Source organism: Ziziphus jujuba, chromosome 11 (assembly GCF_031755915.1).
Source record: "Ziziphus jujuba cultivar Dongzao chromosome 11, ASM3175591v1".
NCBI classification, from domain to species: domain Eukaryota; kingdom Viridiplantae; phylum Streptophyta; class Magnoliopsida; order Rosales; family Rhamnaceae; genus Ziziphus; species Ziziphus jujuba.
This window is the reverse complement of record NC_083389.1, coordinates 8,103,258-8,121,868: the sequence shown is the minus strand read 5'-3', so window position 1 is coordinate 8,121,868 and position 18,611 is coordinate 8,103,258. Positions and strand designations below refer to the sequence as shown.

Genomic DNA, 18,611 nt, shown 5'->3' with positions numbered 1-18,611 from the left:
GTATTAAAAGGAATAACGGATACATCAAGATAAATCAATTGTTTAAATTCAATATTTAACCGTGACGAATCGTTTTTTAAATTCAATTTAGCTGCCTTCCAATATTTCTTAATGCAATTTGTTTCCAACCCTTCCCTCCCATAAATCAGCATTTTTAACTTTTTCTCAATTAAAAAAAAGTTTTTATGATTATGATTAATTCAAGAGTTTATAAAAATAATTATTCTCAAACAAAAATACTAATTCGATTAATTAAAATTTTTTAAGACAAACTATAATACACCTTCTTGGGTGTATTAAATATAAAATTTAATAAATTTAAAATAATTTATAGATTTTAATGTATTTGATAAATTGTTATGAAATTCAATAAACTCTATAAAGAATTTATAAGAATCTAACAAAATTTTTGAAATGAATATTAAATTTTATATTGATAATTTTTTTTACAATTTTATTTTTTAAATATATTATTTTTTAAAATTTTTTAAAATCAATAACTTTTTGAATACATATATATTTTAAAGAATTCTACAAAGTCATAGTTGAGTATATCTAGATTTTAATAAAATTTTATAAAATCCATTAAAATATGAATTGAATATTATTAAACTTGTATGAACTCTTTTAAAATTTAAATCGAATACTTTTAAATTTCTAAATACTTTTAAAATCTTTTAAATTATAAATTAAATACACCTCTTTAAGAGTATAAACAATATTCATCACGTATTGGTATCATTGTAGAGTGAAGAGGCTTAAGGGAAAAAGAAAAAGAGAAAATAAAAATACATATATATATACATATATATATATATATATACGTGTATATATGTATTGAGCCAATAGTTATGTTTATGGGATTTTTGTCCAAAAGTTTAATTGGCACTAGGAAAGAATGATAATAAAAGGCATAAATATAAGCGGCTTATCAACTTGTTGGTCTCATTTAACATATTAATAATATTTATACCAAATGTAATATAAATTGAATACACATTTTTAAGAGTATAAACAATATTCATCACATATTAGTATTATGATAGAGTGAAGAGGCTTAAGGGAAAAAGAAAAAGAGAAAATAAAAATACATATATATATATATACATATATATATACATATATGTATATATATATATATATTGAGCCTATAGTTATGTTTATGGGATTTTGGTCCAAAAGTTTAATTGGCACTAGATGTGTGGGAAAGAATAATAATTAAAAGCATAAATATAAGCGGCTTATCAACTTCTTGATCTCATTTAACATACTGACAATATTTATATCAAGTGTAATATTATTGTTTATATTCATCAATAAAGATAACATAATTGATTTTCCTTGTCTACAATATTGGTCAATATATGTGATCGATTATATAGGCTTGAAGTATATAAATTTTTTCTAAGTAGTTTTAATATTTTAGTGAGAAAATAATATTTTCATGAGCTGTAAAATTTATATAACTCTACAAAACTTTTAAAGTAGGGGCAGTCTATTTAATTAACCCTAATATGAATGAGTTTTTCAATCCTATTCTTTGAAAGAAAACCCAAATGAGTAGTGATCACAAATGATAATTTACATATTCAAACCTGGTACTCAAAAATCCATTCCTAACTTAATCAAAAAAATTAAAAAAGGAATCGCTTGATGGATATGTACTAATTTATTTTTTTGCCGTCTTGGATTTTTTTTGGAGAAAATAGATAGTCCATGATGACGGCGTCTTTTTGCCCTCTTGCATTTTTTTGGGACCAATAGATAGTCCATGACGATCTTCTCCCTTTTATGATTGCTCTTACCTCTCATTGATTGAAGGTCATGAGAAACCCAAACCTAGTTACATGAAGTCCTTGCCCTTGTCTCATTTTCCTAGGTTCTTCTTCGATCCACAAAACATTTTGACGTATTAAGGCTGTTTCATTGATGTCTTGTTGACTAACATGCCAGACAGTGACCAGCTGGCTCCTTAATACACCCCAACGCGAGCTATAAGCGGCTAGAGCCAAGGAGATCTTGTGAAAGTCATGCTCATAGACACAGCTACGAGTGCGTTCTGCAAACGAAAGGTCATAATTCTTAAAGAGCTCGGTGACCATGTTGTTTATATATGACACCTAGTCCTAGCCATATAACCTGACCATACTTGCATCTAAGCTCTGACAGAGCCCTATGAGGCATTTTTCCAAGATCCAACAAGGTTCCTACCATAGGCCATCCGAGGGTCCAGGAGGATATTGGCCATAACAGAAATATTTTTCCTGCAAGATAGAAGCAAAACCTTTGGTGGCAAAAATAAAATTAAAACAAAAAACAAGAAAATATTTCAAGAACCACTCCATGCTTTCTAGAGAATAGCTAGCTAGCTAGCTAGCTTAGTTCCTCCTGATCCATTCAAGGTTACCAACTAGCAAGCTGCCAACTAAATTTTCGTAAATATGTTCTTTATTTTGTGCAAAGGAGAAAGGCAGTTCGCTAATTAATTTGTTTGAGCATTTGGTGTGTAAGCACAGGAATAGATAATATATAAAATATAACTATTTATATATTATGATTATATAATATAAAACAGCTTGGCAATAATGAACTATTTACTATTTATCTAGGGAATAAGGCATCCCAAATCGCCTCAAGTCCAAAAATAGCAAAGGATTTACCGTCAAACACTTTCTCCACATTTTTCTTTTCTTTTTTTTGCCCTTTGAATGCATATGGTTGAATTCTGCTTTGGCAACTCAATGCAAGTGGACGGAGAAGACCAAAAGTACCCTGAACTCAATCTCAACCTTCATTATGTTTTGCTTGATTTCTGTCAACCCTGGTGATGGTGGTGGTGGATATGACAATTGGCTTTAAGAACACATTGTTATTAGAGATGTCCATTAATGATGAGTTGTTGGATAGGGAGATTTCGTCCAAGAAAAGGGTTGAAACGTGGGTTGTAGAATATTTGAGAGTTATAGATCAAGTTGGAATTTTGAAAATCTAAAAGTATGGGATTCCTTCACAGAAAAGGTAAAGAAGCTTCTGAGGAAAGTAAGAGCCCAATCAAGTCTTATGCGAGAGCAAAAGATTGAAGATTGAAGCTGATTAAAGAAGTACAACTTTTTGTGAAGTCCAGCCGCATCAACCACAGCCGCACCAACCACAGCCACACCAACCACGGCCACCATTTTTGACAGCCACCATTGTTGACACCATTGCTGCACCAATCAACAATTGTGGGCTAAGCTGTTGAAGATTGTGGCTTTGTAAGCCTATAAATAGGCTCCTTCCCATTCCATGCAAAACACAAGCCAAGAGAGCATCAATATTATCCCAAGTGAGGAATATTGAGAGAAAACTCCGAGAGAGAGAGTGTTTAAGTTCCAGAGAGAACTTGAGAGAAGAGTGAGCAATTCCAGAGAGAATTGGAGGGTGTAGGGAGAGATTCCACGTGAGAATCCAAGAGAGAGAAGTTTTTGTATTTTTGTATTCTATTTCAAGAGAGTAATAGAATTTTTTTTTATTTTCTTCTCATATTTCTTCTCTAACGTGGTCAGAGAACCACAACAAATGGTATCAGAGCTCCAGGTCGAGAGCTTGGGTTCAAAATTTGGAGAAACAAAGCTACTGTTCTTCAAGTTGGTGTTTCGAAAAATTGCTTAAATAATTAATTTGACAATCCCAGGTGAAAGTAGCCGACGAGAGGAGAACAACGCAGTTCGCCGGAGAGAAAACTGACGTCCCACGCGCCCGCACGCGCCGACTGAAGTTTTTTTGCAACTGTTCACGCGCCTCACGCGCCGTCTGGAGGTTGAAGACGACCACGTCAGCAGCCACGTCAGCACACCTGCCACGCCAGCCGACACGTCATCAGACACGTCATCGCCACGTCATCTGCCACGTGGTGCCACGTCAGCACGATCTGCCACGTCATCACTACTTTCTGAAATTACAGAACAGCCCCTGCATTAGTGGAAATTACAGATTGACCCCTGTAGTTTCTGAAATTAAGGAACAGCCCTTGAATTAGTGGAAATTACAGATTGACTCCTGTAGTGTCTGAAATTACGGAACAGCCCCTGAAATATTGGAAATTACAGACGGACCCCTGAAGTTTCTGTATTTGCAGGTTGACCCAGAAATTTTATGAAATTACAGTTTTGCCCTAAAATTTCTGGTAATCATATTTTGACCCCGGAAGAGTCAAGTCCACCATTTTCGGCCGTTCCGAACGCAACGGTTAACTCCGTTTTGCCAAATTCAGCTCCATTTTTTGTCAAGCCATAATGTCAATGGAAGAATCATCTTCGGGAGCTATGGTTAAGCTCACTGCCACAAATTATACACTTTGGAGACCTCGGATGGAAGATCTCCTCAATTGTAAGGATCTGTTTGATCCTATAGAAGCTAAAGGAGAAAATCCTGATCCCAGCAAAGTAGCAGAGTGGAAGAAATTAAACAAGAAAACGATCGGTCAGATCAGGCAATGGATCGACCACAGTGTCTTCCATCATGTATCGAAGGAAACGGATGCATATGCCCTCTGGACAAAATTGGAGGACATGTACCAGGCCAAGACTGCTCGGAACAAAGCCCTGTTGCTTAAGCGATTGGTAAATCTAAAATTACAGAGTGGAACTTCTGTAGCCGAGCACACCAGTGAGTTCCAGAGCTTGGTAAATCAACTATCTGTTGTGGATTATCAACTAGGGGATGAGGATCAGGCCCTCCTACTTCTAAGCTCTCTTCCAGACAGTTGGGAGACATTGGTAGTCTCTCTCAGCAATTCGGCCCCGAATGGCAAACTTACTATGTCTATGGTTAAGGATGCCATATTTAATGAAGAGGCCAGGAGAAAAGACATGGGCATGGATCAGTCACATGCCCTCGTCACAGAGAGAGGAAGACAGCAAAGAAGTGGTCGAGATAGGGGGAGAGGCAGGAGCAAGAGCAGAGGCAGATCTACAGACGGCAGAAAATCATCATATAAGTGCTATCATTGTGGCCTGGAGGGTCACATGAAGAAGAACTGCAGAAAGTTGTTGAGAGAGCAGAGACTCCAAGGTAATCAGCCGAAGAAGGATGGAGAGACACTAGTCACTGTTACAGGAGAAGTGGCGCTCTGCTCCACCGAAGAAGAGACATGCCTTCATATATCAACCCAAGATGTTGAGTGGGTAGTCGATACTGCAGCATCCTATCATGTCACTCCACACAGAGATTTCTTCAAAACGTACAAAGCAGGAGACTTTGGTACGGTAAAGATGGGAAATTCCAGTTTTGCAAAGATTATGGGAACTGGTGATATTCAGATAAAAACGAATGTTGGTTGTACAGTCACTTTGAAGGATGTCCGTCATGTTCCAGATCTTCGGCTTAATCTACTTTCAGGAGCAGCCTTAGACAAGCAAGGCTATGACAACTACTTCAGTAAAGGCACATGGAAAATGACGAAAGGTGCCATAGTTGTCGCCCGAGGACATATTTGTGGAACGCTGTACAAGACTCATGTGAAGATATGTGCAGATAGCCTCAATATTGTAGAAGGAGAGGCGTCTCAAAATCTGTGGCACCAGAGACTCGGTCACATGAGTGAAAAAGGATTGTCCACTTTGGCAAGGAAGAAGCTTATTACTGTTTGCAAGGATGCTGCGCTAGATCCTTGTAATCACTGCTTGTTTGGTAAGCAACATAGAGTCTCCTTCAGTTCCTCTGCATCGAGAAGATCAGAGTTGCTTAGTCTGATGCACTCTGATGTTTGTGGTCCCATGGAGGTGGAATCATTAGGTGGCAACAAGTATTTTCTGACCTTCATTGATGATGCTTCACGGAAGGTGTGGGTATATTTCTTGAAGACTAAGGACCAGGTATTGGATTACTTCAAACTGTTTCATATCATGGTAGAGCGTGAAACAGGAAAGAAGCTGAAATGCCTCCGCTCAGATAATGGAGGCGAGTATACTTCCAAGGAGTTCGATGCCTACTGCAGAAGACACGGCATTCGACATGAGAAGACGGTCCCTCGCACCCCACAACATAATGAAATAGCTGAAAGAATGAACCGAACCATTATGGAAAAGGTCAGAAGTATGATCAGTATGGCTAAGCTGCCAAAGCCATTCTGGGGAGAAGCTGTTCGTGCCGCCTGCTATTTAATCAACAGATCACTGTCAGTACCGTTGAATTTTGAAATTCCGGAGAAAATGTGGTCGGGTAAGATTCCCTCCTACTCTCATTTAAGAGTGTTTGGTTGTTTATCTTATGTACATGTATCCAAGGAGCTCAGACAGAAGCTCGATGCAAGATCTACTCCATGCATCTTTATAGGATATGGAGATGAAGAATTCGGATACAGGTTATGGGACCCGAAAACAAAGAAGGTTATTAGAAGCAGGGATGTAGTATTCCATGAAAACCAGAAAATGGAAGACATTGAAAAGCCCAGAATGTCTCCTAATTGTAGTTCTAGTGCCGAGAATTTTTGTCCTAATCCAGCACCAGCACAAATAGCCACAGAAGATAATGAGGTGTATGAAGATATACCAGAAGCAGACCAGGAGGAAGAAGGGGATATTGAGCAGGGGGAGACTCAATCCTCTCAAGCAGCTGCAGGGCCATCACAGCGGTCATATGATGGTACACCTCCTGAAACCAGTGGTTTACAAGTTCGGAGATCTGAGCGAGGCCGAATTCCATCAAAGAGATTTCCAGAATCTGAGTATATTCTGCTTACTGAAGAGGGGGAGCCAGAGAGTTTCCAGGAAGCTGTTTCTCATCAAGAGAAGGAAAAGTGGCTGCAAGCAATGCAAGATGAGATGGAATTCTTACAGAAAAATCATACTTATGAGTTGGTTGAGCTTCCAACAGGAAAGAAGGCACTAAAGAATAAATGGGTGTTCAAGCTCAAGAAAGATGGCAGCGGAAAGGTGGTGAAACACAAAGCCCGATTGGTGGTCAAAGGATTTCTTCAGAAGAAAGGAATTGACTTTGATGAGATTTTTTCACCAGTGGTAAAAATGACTTCAATTCGAGTCATTTTTGGTTTAGTAGCAAGTCTAAACCTAGAGCTTGAACAGATGGATGTGAAGACAGCATTTCTTCACGGTGATTTACATGAAGAAATCTACATGGAGCAGCCAGAAGGATTTGAGGTTTCAGGGAAAGAAAACCTCGTATGCAAGCTGAAGAAGACCTTGTATGGCCTCAAGCAAGCACCAAGACAATGGTATAAGAAGTTTGACTCGTTTATGGTGAGTCAAGGCTATAAAAGGACTGCAGCAGACCAGTGTGTTTATATTCAAAAATTTTCAGGTGGAAACTTCATTGCACTTTTGCTATATGTGGACGACATGTTGCTCGTTGGACAAGATGCAATGAAAATTAGTCACCTGAAGAAAGAATTGTCTAAGTCCTTTGATATGAAAGACTTAGGACCAGCTCAACAAATTTTGGGAATGCAAATAATCCGAGATAGGAAGAATAGAAGGTTATGGCTATCTCAAGAGAAGTATGTTGAACGGGTGATAAAGAGATTCAACATGGATAAAGCTAAACCGGTCAGCATTCCACTTGCAAATCATTTCAAGTTGAGTAAGAGATTGTGCCCCTCATCCAAAGAAGAGATAGAGGAGATGGCTTCAGTACCATATTCTTCAGCGGTAGGAAGTCTGATGTATGCAATGGTGTGTACCAGACCAGACATTGCTCATGCAGTAGGTGTTGTGAGCAGATTTCTTTCAAATCCTGGAAAGAAACACTGGGAAGCAGTCAAATGGATTCTCAGGTATCTTAAAGGTACATCGAAGCTGTGCTTGTGCTACGGGGGAGGTGACCCAATCTTAGAAGGCTATACAGATGCAGATATGGCCGGAGACCCTGATAATAGAAAGTCTACATAAGGTTATCTCTACACTTTTGCAGGGGGAGCTGTGTCATGGCAGTCAAGATTGCAGAAGTGTGTTGCTTTATCCACTACTGAAGCAGAGTACATTGCCGCAGCGGAAGCGGGTAAGGAAATGTTGTGGTTAAAGCGTTTTCTCACAGAATTGGGTATCAAGCAAGAAGACTACAAGATACATTGTGATAACCAAAGTGCCATGGATTTGAGCAAAAACTCAATGTATCATTCCCGTACAAAGCATATTGACATCCGCTATCATTGGATACGCGAAGTAATAGATCAACAGTTGCTGAAACTGATGAAGATTCACACAAAAGAGAATCCAGCAGATATGCTAACAAAAGTTGTTGCTCAAGAGAAGCTGAAGCTATGCAGAGACATAGCTGGAATAGATGGCAGATGACCATCAGTTTTAAATGCGGCTGGAGGGGGAGAATTGTGAAGTCCAGCCGCACCAACCACAGCCGCACCAACCACAGCCACACCAACCACAGCCACCATTTTTGACAGCCACCATTGTTGACACCATTGCTGCACCAATCAACAATTGTGGGCTAAGCTGTTGAAGATTGTGGCCTTGTAAGCCTATAAATAGGCTCCTTCCCGTTCCATGCAAAACACAAGCTAAGAGAGCATCAATATTATCCCAAGTGAGGAATATTGAGAGAAAACTCCGAGAGAGAGAGTGTTTAAGTTCCAGAGAGAACTTGAGAGAAGAGTGAGCAATTCCAGAGAGAATTGGAGGGTGTAGGGAGAGATTCCACGTGAGAATCCAAGAGAGAGAAGTTTTTGTATTTTTGTATTCTATTTCAAGAGAGTAATAGAATTTTTTTTTATTTTCTTCTCATATTTCTTCTCTAACGTGGTCAGAGAACCACAACACTTTTCAGAATCTAAGGTGAGTTAGAAACAAGTAGTAATAGTATCAAGAAATTGGATGATGAAGTTTGGTGAGCTAAAAATGAAGAAATTAATTAGAGTTAACTGGAGCTATGCTCTCAGATATGGTTCCACTGAGCTTGTTCCCAAAAAGAACAAGCTCTGGTTAAGTTTTGTCAGATCCCACAAAATCTCAAGTATTTTTCCCTCAAACTGTTTGCATCAAGATAAAAGAACTTCAAGTGTCAATAACCATTTCAATTTGTTATAAATAGAACGCTATAAAATAAAAATGGACAAATTGTTCAAAATGAAGAAATTAGAGGAGGCATTAAGCAATGCTCTTATGCATTGTTTCCATTGAGCTTGTTCATTCTTGGATCAAGCTCTTGTTGTAGTTTTCTAAGACCCCAAAAGTCTCAGGTATTTCCTCAAGATAAAAGAACTTCAAGTTGTAAATAGCCATTTCAAATTTATACAAAATGGAACGCCATAAAATAACATACACAAATTGTGGTAGTTCTTTTTTTTTTTTTTTTTTTTTTGAAAGAAAAAACTTGATTAAAAAAAAGAAAAAAAAAACCATAAACACAAATATAAACATCAAATTAGGAAATTAAGTCTGATCACCAATTAAACACCTAACACGAACCTATATAGAAATTGGAAAATCACCTAGAAATAATCTTAATCTCAAAGAAACTAGCAAACTAAAAAAAATGAAGATGTATGTTCGATATAATCCTATGTTGTGATACCATATGATATGAAATCTTTCACTTAATATATATGATGTTATCAAGAGATCTTTATCTAAAAATTAATAATAACAATATAATAACAAAGGCTAATGCTTTACATAATTGAACATCATTAAATAAATACCTTAATTTCTAAATTTCATTAGTATAAAATTTTCAAAATGGGAGTGGTCAAAGATACGAGAATATGGATGTTTATTATATGACTAACAGTTTTCAAGTGCTTCCCTAATATGGGGATTAGGGATCATAGTTTACTGGCATCAACACCGAGTCAAAAGTATGGAAAGATATGGTAATATCAAATTAGCAGGATATAAAGCTAGGGTAAAACAAACCACTTTTTCAATGGAAAAAATATAGTGGTAAATAATGGTTTCCACACAGATTTTGATGTTAGTTCTGATTTATATTATATTATGTGAGGCTTTCACCTTTGAGCGAAATTAATTATGTGATTGTTTGCATATATGGGCTATGCAATAATATCGGACTTGCTAGGCACTGCTAGTAGTGGCTCAAGCTTCCGCATTGTGATCCCCAACCTATCCTTCATGTCCATGGCTTCTGGAGTGGCACTGCGATCGAGTTCCCAATCAAAGTGGTGAAGCAATGATCCCAAAGCAAGGTGAAGCACTCGATGAGCCAGTGGTACTCCTGCTCACATTCTTCGCCCAGCACCAAATGGGATTAGCTCGTAATGTTGGCCCTTATAGTCAACCTTGTTGGAGTCTATGAACCTCTCGGGTTTGAAACACGACGGTTCGACCCACACATCCTGGTCTCTTCCAATTGCCCATGCATTCACTAAAACCTGGGTATTGTTGGGTATAAAGTATCCCATGAAATTGGTGTCTCGCATTGCTTTCCGAGGAATAAGAAATGGAAGTGGAGGATGCAATCGCAGTGTTTCTTTAATGACAGCCTGCAAGTATGGAAGATACTGGATGTCGCGTTCCTCAACCTTTCTGTTTTGACCCACCGCCTGAGTCAACTCAGTCTTGGCCTTCTTCGTTGAGTCTGGTTTGCAGACTAGCTCCACCAGTGCCCATTCGATGGTGCTACTCGTTGTTTCTAAACCAGCTATAAATAATTCCTGTACCAGGTACATGAAAATTATTGCAAGTGGATTTTGTATAAAACTGTGATCATTCATGTTGCTGATGATCTCACTGATTTGACAAAATACGCCATAAATCTAGATGACATTATTATAGCTAAATGGTTAATTCTGGGATCAAACTTAATTTATGCAATTTTCTGTTAAAGAAAATAAAATAAACTAAATAAAAAAAATTTTAAGTTGAGATGAGATTCGATTATTAATTCACAGGATTCAAAAGGTAAAATTTTTATGGGGACCAAATTTTGAACCCTCCTTCTAAAAATGTGTTTAACTATATCACTATGATATTCTTATCTATTTTATTGAGAAAAAAAATATATTGTTGTTTCTGTTGAAATATAAACTTGATTTTTTGGCTTATTATTTTGTGGGCATTGGTTACTTAGGGTCCAAGTTTTCTTAGAATCTAAGTTTTAGAAACTTTTTTTAGGATAATTTTATGATGTTTTATGTAGGTAGGGTTAAGTATTAGTATAAATATTGTTATGTTTTTTCCTTGGGTGTGCCGTAAGCCACAAAAGCCGAGAATCATTCAATAAACCAGCAGCTGCAGTTTTCTTTCCTTCCTTCGGGTTTTGCTCTCTGTTTTGCTGTTCTGTTTTGTTTTGTTTTGCTTCTGGTTTTTGTTTCCATTCAACAAAGTGGTATCAGAGCCTAGTTGAACAGTTTCGTAAACAGTAGCAACGTAAACAGTAGCGTGAACAGTAGCGACGTAAACAGTAGTGTGAACAGTACTGTGATAAAAAATGGCCAATAATGGTATGGTCCCTTTCCAAGTTCCAACACTCAACAAGAATAACTATGACAACTGGAGTATCAAGATCAAGGCTCTCCTTGGCGCCCAAGACGTATGGGAGATAGTGGAGAAAGGCTACGTCGAAACAGAGAATGAAGTTAGTTTATCTCAAAATCAAAGAGATAGTTTGAGAGACTCAAGAAAGAGAGACAAGAAAGCTCTCTAATCTATCAAGAATTAGATGATAATGCGTTTGAGAAGATCTCGGAAGCCAAGTCGACTAAAGAAGCATGGGAGAAGCTTCACATCTCTTACAAGGGAGTCGATCCAGTCAAGAAGGTACGACTTCAAACCTTAAGGGTCGAGTTTGAAACGCTGCATATGAAGGAAGGAGAACTCATATCTGATTATTTTTCTAGAGTTTTGATGGTGACCAATCAATTAAAAAGGAATGGTGAAAAATTAGATGATGTTAAGATCATGGAGAAAATTCTTAGATCATTAGATTCAAAGTTTGATCATATTGTTGCCATTATCGAAGAAACAAAAGATTTGGAAGCTATGTCATTGGAGCAGCTCTTGGGTTCGTTGCAAGCTTATGAAGAAAAGAAAAAGAAGAAGGAAGGAATAGTGGAACAGTTGTTCAAGACTTGAATTGATGCAACTAAAGAGGAAACCAGTAGCGGTCACAATGATTGAAGCCAACAAGGACGGGGCCGTGTGCGAGGACGTGGCCGCTGGCAAGGATCTGGACGGGGCTGGAAGTTTGGTGATGATCATAACAGCAACTTTCAAAGAGGAAGAGGATCAACAAGAGGCCATGGGAGAGGTTTTTTAGCACCAAGGTATGATAATAAGTCCCATGTAAAGTGTTACAAATGTGGGAAACTCGGTCATTATGCTTCCGAATGTAGAATCCCTGGCTACAATAAAGTTGAAGAGAAGGCCAACTATGTCGAAGAAAGAAGTCAAGAAGATGGTACCTTGTTGTTGGCTTACAAAGATAATGAAAGAAGTGAAGACCATACATGGTACTTGGATATCGATGCAAGCAATCACATGGGCGGAAGGAGAGGCATGTTTGTGGAGCTTGATGAATCCGTGAGAGGCAATGTATCTTTTAGGGATGAATCCAAGGTAGCAGTAAAAGGAAAAGGCAGCATCCTCATTCGGTTAAGGAGCGGAAAGCACCAGTTCATATCAAATGTATATTATGTGCCAAGTATGAAGAGCAACATCTTGAGTCTTGGACAACTTTTGGAGAAAGGTTATGATATTCATCTAAGAGACAACCATCTTTGTATAAGGGACAATGCAAGCAACTTAATAGCCAAGGTGCTGATGTCAAGAAATAGAATGTTCATGTTCAACATTCAAAATGATGCTGCCAAGTGTCTCAAGGTATGCTACAAAGATGGGTCTTGTCTTTGGCATCTTAGATTTGGGCATTTAAATTTTGGAGGTCTAGAGTTGCTATCCAAAAGGGAGATGGTGAGAGGATTACCTTGCATTCGTAATCCGGATCAAGTTTGTGAAGGGTGCTTACTTGGAAAGCAATTTAAAAAAAGTTTTCCCAAAGAGACAACTTCAAGAGCTCGAAAGCCGCTAGAACTTATACATGCTGATGTGTGCGGTCTGATGAAGCCTAGTTCACTTGGTAAGAGTTATGATTTCCTTCTTTTCATTGATGATTTTTCGAGAAAGACGTGGGTATATTTTTTGAAAGAAAAATCAGAGGTATTTGAGAATTTTAAGAAGTTTAAGGCTTTTGTTGAGACAAAAAGTGGCTGTTTGGTTAAAGCTATGAGATCTGATCGAGGAGGAGAGTTCACATCAAATGAATTCCAGAAATATTGTGAAGAACAAGGGATTCAAAGCTTTTTAACAGTACCAAGATCCCCCAAACAGAACGGTGTGGTAGAAAGGAAGAATAGAACAATCCTAGATATGGCGAGAAGCATGCTTAAAAGCAAGAGATTGCCGAAGGAGTTTTGGGCAAAAGCGGTTGCATGTGCTGTCTACCTATCTAACCGATCTCCAACAAGAAGTGTGTGGGGAAAAACACCTCAATAAGCTTGGAGTGGAAGGAAGCCTGGTATTTCACACCTAAGAGTGTTTGGAAGCATAGCTCATGCACATGTACCTGATGAGAAAAGAAGCAAATTGGATGACAAAAGTGAGAAGTATGTCTTCATTGGCTATGACATAAACTCCAAAGGGTACAAACTCTACAATCCTAAAAGTAGGAAAACAATAATCAGCCGGGATGTTATATTTAATGAAGAAGAAGAGTGGAATTGGGAATCACATGATGAAAGCTACAATTTCTCCCATATCTTGAAGAGGAAGAAGCGGAACAGCTAGGTATGGAGCTCATAAGAGAGGAGCCGATCACCCCACCAGCTTCACCAACAGCAGGTCTTCAAGAAGGCGGAAATTCAAGTGAAAGGGCCCCACGATTTAGGAGTTTACAAGAGGTATATGAGGTAACCGAAAACCAGGATGATCTCACTTTGTTTTGTTTATTTGCTGATTGTGAACCCATGAACTTCCAAGAGGCAATGAAAGACAAAAAATGGAAAAATGCCATGGATGAGGAGATAAAAGCAATCAAGAAGAACAAAACTTGGGAACCATCTTTACTTCCACAAAAATCCAAGGCTATTAGTTTGAAGTGGGTGTATAAAGCCAAGAAGAATGCTAAAGGTGAGGTTGAAAGATATAACGCAAGGTTATTAGCGAAAGGCTATAGTCAAAGGGCTGGTATAGACTATGACGAAGTTTTTGCACCTGTTGCACGACTAGAAACAGTAAGGTTAATCATCTCATTGGCAACTCAACACAATTGGAAAATACATCAAATGGATGTGAAGTCTGCGTTCTTAAATGGAGTTCTTGAATAAGAAGTTTACATCGAACAACCACAAGGATATGAAATCAAGGGACAAGAAGACAAAGTCTTAAGGTTGAAAAAAACACTTTATGGGTTGAAGCAAGCACCAAGAGCTTGGAATGCTAGAATTGACAAGTATCTCCAAGAAAGGAATTTTATCAAGTGTCCATATGAGCATGCACTTTACATTAAAATTAAAAGAGATGATATATTGATTGTGTGCTTGTATGTAGATGACTTAATTTTCACGAGCAGCAATCCAAGTATGTTTGCCGAGTTTAAGCAGGAGATGACGAGGGAGTTTGAGATGACCGATATTGGGCTCATGTCTTACTATCTTGGCATTGAAGTAAAGCAAGGAGGTGAAGGCATATTAATTACTCAAGAAGGGTATGCTAAGGAGGTACTTAAGAAGTTTAAAATGGATGATGCATATCCGGTTGGTACACCAATGGAATGTGGAGACAAGTTATCAAAGCATGAGGAAGGAGAAAAGGTGGATCCAACATTTTTTAAGAGCTTGGTTGGAATGTTAAGATATTTGACATGTACAAAGCCGGATATTCTCTATGCTGTAGGAGTTATAAGTCGATACATGGAGAATCCAACAACAACTCACTTGAAGGCAGCAAGAAGGATTCTTCGTTATCTAAAAGGTACAATAAGTTTTGGTTTGTATTATTCAACTTCCGATGATTACAAGCTTGTTGGATATAGTGATAGTGATTGGGGTGGAGATATAGATGATCGTAAAAGCACAAGTGGCTTTGTGTTTTATTTGGGAAATACGGCGTTTACATGGATATAAAAGAAGCAGTAAATTGTTACTCTTTCAACATGTGAAGCGGAGTATGTAGCTGTCACCTCTTGTGTTTGTCATGCAATTTGGCTTCGAAACTTGTTAAGGAGGTTGGGCTGTCCACAAGAAGAACCAACCAAGATTTACGTGGATAACAAATCAGCAATAGCCCTTGCCAAGAATCCTGTTTTTCATGATCGAAGCAAACATACTGATACGCATTATCATTATATTAGAGAATGCGTTATCAAAGGAGATGTACAGCTAGAGTATGTGAAGACTCATGATCAAGTAGCTGATATTTTTACCAAGCCTCTCAAGCATGAAGTTTTTGTTAAATTGAGAAGTCTAATAGGAATAACTAATCAAGTTTAAGGGGGAGTGTTGAAATATAAACTTGATTTTTTGGGTTATTATTTTGTGGACCTTGGTTACTTAGGGTCCAAGTTTTCTTAGAGTTCAAGTTTTAGAAACTTCTTTTAGGGTAATTTTATGATATTTTATGTAGGTAGGGTTAAGTATTAGTATAAATATTGTTATGTTTTTTCCTTGGGTGTGCCGTAAGCCACAAAAACCGAGAATCATTCAATAAACCAGCAGCTGCAGTTTTCTTTCCTTCCTTCGGGTTTTGCTCTCTGTTTTGCTGTTCTGTTTTGTTTTGTTTTGCTTCTGGTTTTTGTTTCCATTCAACAGTTTCCTAGTTGTTTTGTCAACACGTGCCGATTACATCTAGCAGATATATATATATATTATAGACATCCAGCATAATACAAATAATTATACTGTTTGTCATTTGATTTATTTTACGCACAAAAAATGGATATATGATGACAAAATGATGTTATAAATGACAAATTTTCAATTATGACTAATGTCTGGAGTTTTACTATATTAATGAAATTTGATCAATAAATAATTTGTTGATATCATAGGTTAAACCCAACAATATTTGAGAAAATGAAATATCTTAAATCTAATTTAAAGATGCAATATGCCACATATATATATATATATATATATGCAGATAGAATTTTGGTGTTGAAAACTGTAAATTTTCTATGAGTATCAATACTATTGATGTTAAATTAAAGCTACTTACAAGTATGAAAAATATCATGTCTCGTTCAGAAAACTTGGCTGGCTCGTCCTTTCCATTACCTTCAAACTCGAGCAACACACTCAAGAAGTCCTTCCTTTCTCTCTTTCTGGACGGCTCTCATTGATTCGCTCCTTGACAAACCTAGAAGCGATTTTAGTAGCCTTGCCGAAATCCCTTTTTCCATCTTTTTCATCACTCCTTGTGGATCTAGCCACCGCAACCATGGAAAGAAATCGGCCAGGTTTGAGTGCCCGGCTGCAGCCAAAAACCGAGTGACATGAACTCCTTGCCCTTGTCTTATTTTCCTCGATTCCTCTTCGATCCACAACAACATCTTGTCGATGCATTTTTGGCGGATCAGGGTTGTCTCATTGATGCACTTGCTGACATGTCGACCGTGACCACGCGGGGCAACACTCGCCAATACGAGCCATAAAGGGCTAGAGCCAAGGAGCTCTTGTGAAAGTCATGGACACATATATTGAGATTAAGAGTGCGTTCTGCAAACGAAAGGTCATGGTTCTTAAATAGCTCAGTGGAAGCTTTGGCAGAGAGAATGAACATAGTGTTTATGACACCTAGTCTTAGCCATATAACTTGACCATACTTACCTCTAAGCTCTGTTAGAGCCCTGTGAGGCATTTTACCTAGATCCAACAAGTTTCCCAATATAGGCCATCCTGGGGGGTCCAAGAGGAAACCGACCATGAAAACAAGTACTTCTTCGACTAAGTAGGAGCAAAACCATTGGTGGCAAAAAGAAGATAAAACAAACAAGAATATATTTGAAGAACCACTCCATTATGTGGATTATTGCAGAGACAATGGCAGGTTACTTTATAGCTTGCAATTGCTGCTGAAATCCACTAGAGGTTTCCGACCAGCAGCTTATAACGTTTCACATGTCTTGGTATTTTTGTAGACAATTCACAATATTCACTATACTATGCACAAGCACAAGAATGGATATTATATATTTCAATTTCCTACGCATTTGAAACTTGTTTTAAGACTACCATACAGCTTGGCAATTAATAGGTTGTTGTGGTTTTTTCAAAGATATTAATAAGCGAATTAAACGAAACCCAACGATTTTTTTTTCCCCTCCTAGGGGGGTTGTGTGGGGAATCAAGTTGGTTTGTACACGGTTGGTAGGAATGATAACTTTAATTTGGGATTGATTAGGATGAGTTGATGAAACTAGGAGATATTATGGATAGATATATATATATATATATATATTTTTTTTTTTTTCCCTTTGATGGAAATTTATGATTAGATATTTCTTTTTATTTCTTTTTTCTTTTTTGATATTGAGTTGGTTTAGAGGAAACGGTATGAAAATGGTTAAAGAAAAAAATATGTAATGAAGTATAAGAAGAATTGTGTCCCTTATGCAGTGAATTTTCATTCAAATTTAATAATTAAAACGTAGCCAGAAAAAAAATTAAAATATAAATTTATTATTTGTGATAATTAATAGCAAGTGATATGTTTGGTTGGAGCCACATATTTTAGGCGTATTTATATCTGGTAGGGAAAAAAATTACCATCTGACAGATGTAATAGGAATGATTTTTAGGGCCATCAAAGTTTGGATACTCAATAATTCTGTATTTTGTTATTAGTTGACAAATTAATATCATCTAAAATTATGTAAACTAAATCTAAAAAAAAATAATTTCATTTTGTTTAGTATTCAAAATTTAATAAATAAATTCAACGACACTAATTCTTATGCTAGTTGATGTGCATGTTAAGCAGACATCAACAAACGAAGTTACAATTCCAACTTGACTATAAACGTGGCGTTAAGAATAGCAATTTGCCCCGCATAACCTAATCCTCACCGTTGAAAAATCGAAATTGCAAGACAGGCTTGAGACAAAAGTTTAAAATCCGAAGCGGGGACGAGCCAGGGACGGAAAATAAACATTCCGTCCCGAACCCGGCCCAATATATATATTTATTTAATTTTTTCTAGTTTTATTTATGTAAAACATTATTTTTTTTCTTTTCTTATAAGATCCAACACTAAACCTTCAGCTTTGGCCACCGACATTAATGTATGTTGTTGTATTTCTGTTCCACTTTAGTCACTTTATTTACATTTTATTTATAAAAAAAATTATATAAATTTTCAAAAAAAAATTATATGAATTATAAAAATAAAAATAAAAAATCGGAAAAAACCGTCCCGTCCCGTCCCCAATTGAAGGATCTCCATCCTCGTCCTGCCTACAAAAAACAAGAGAAAAATTGCAGGGATGAGATAAAAAAATTTCTATAAAAACGAGGATGAGATTTTAAAAATCGGCTTCGTCCCGTCCCATTAATATTCCTAAGTGGCGTGTTGTTAATTTGTTATGTTTGATGTTATCGAGTTCCAACTCTATAATAATTATTAACTAATTATTGACCGCCTCTAAT

General features: G+C 37.2%; 1 pseudogene; it reads right to left on the bottom strand.

Moving 5' to 3' along the window:
• Nucleotides 1-10,003: 10,003 nt before the first annotated feature.
• LOC107432002 (cytochrome P450 76A2-like) lies at nt 10,004-16,929 on the bottom strand (annotated as a pseudogene).
• Nucleotides 16,930-18,611: the final 1,682 nt, after the last annotated feature.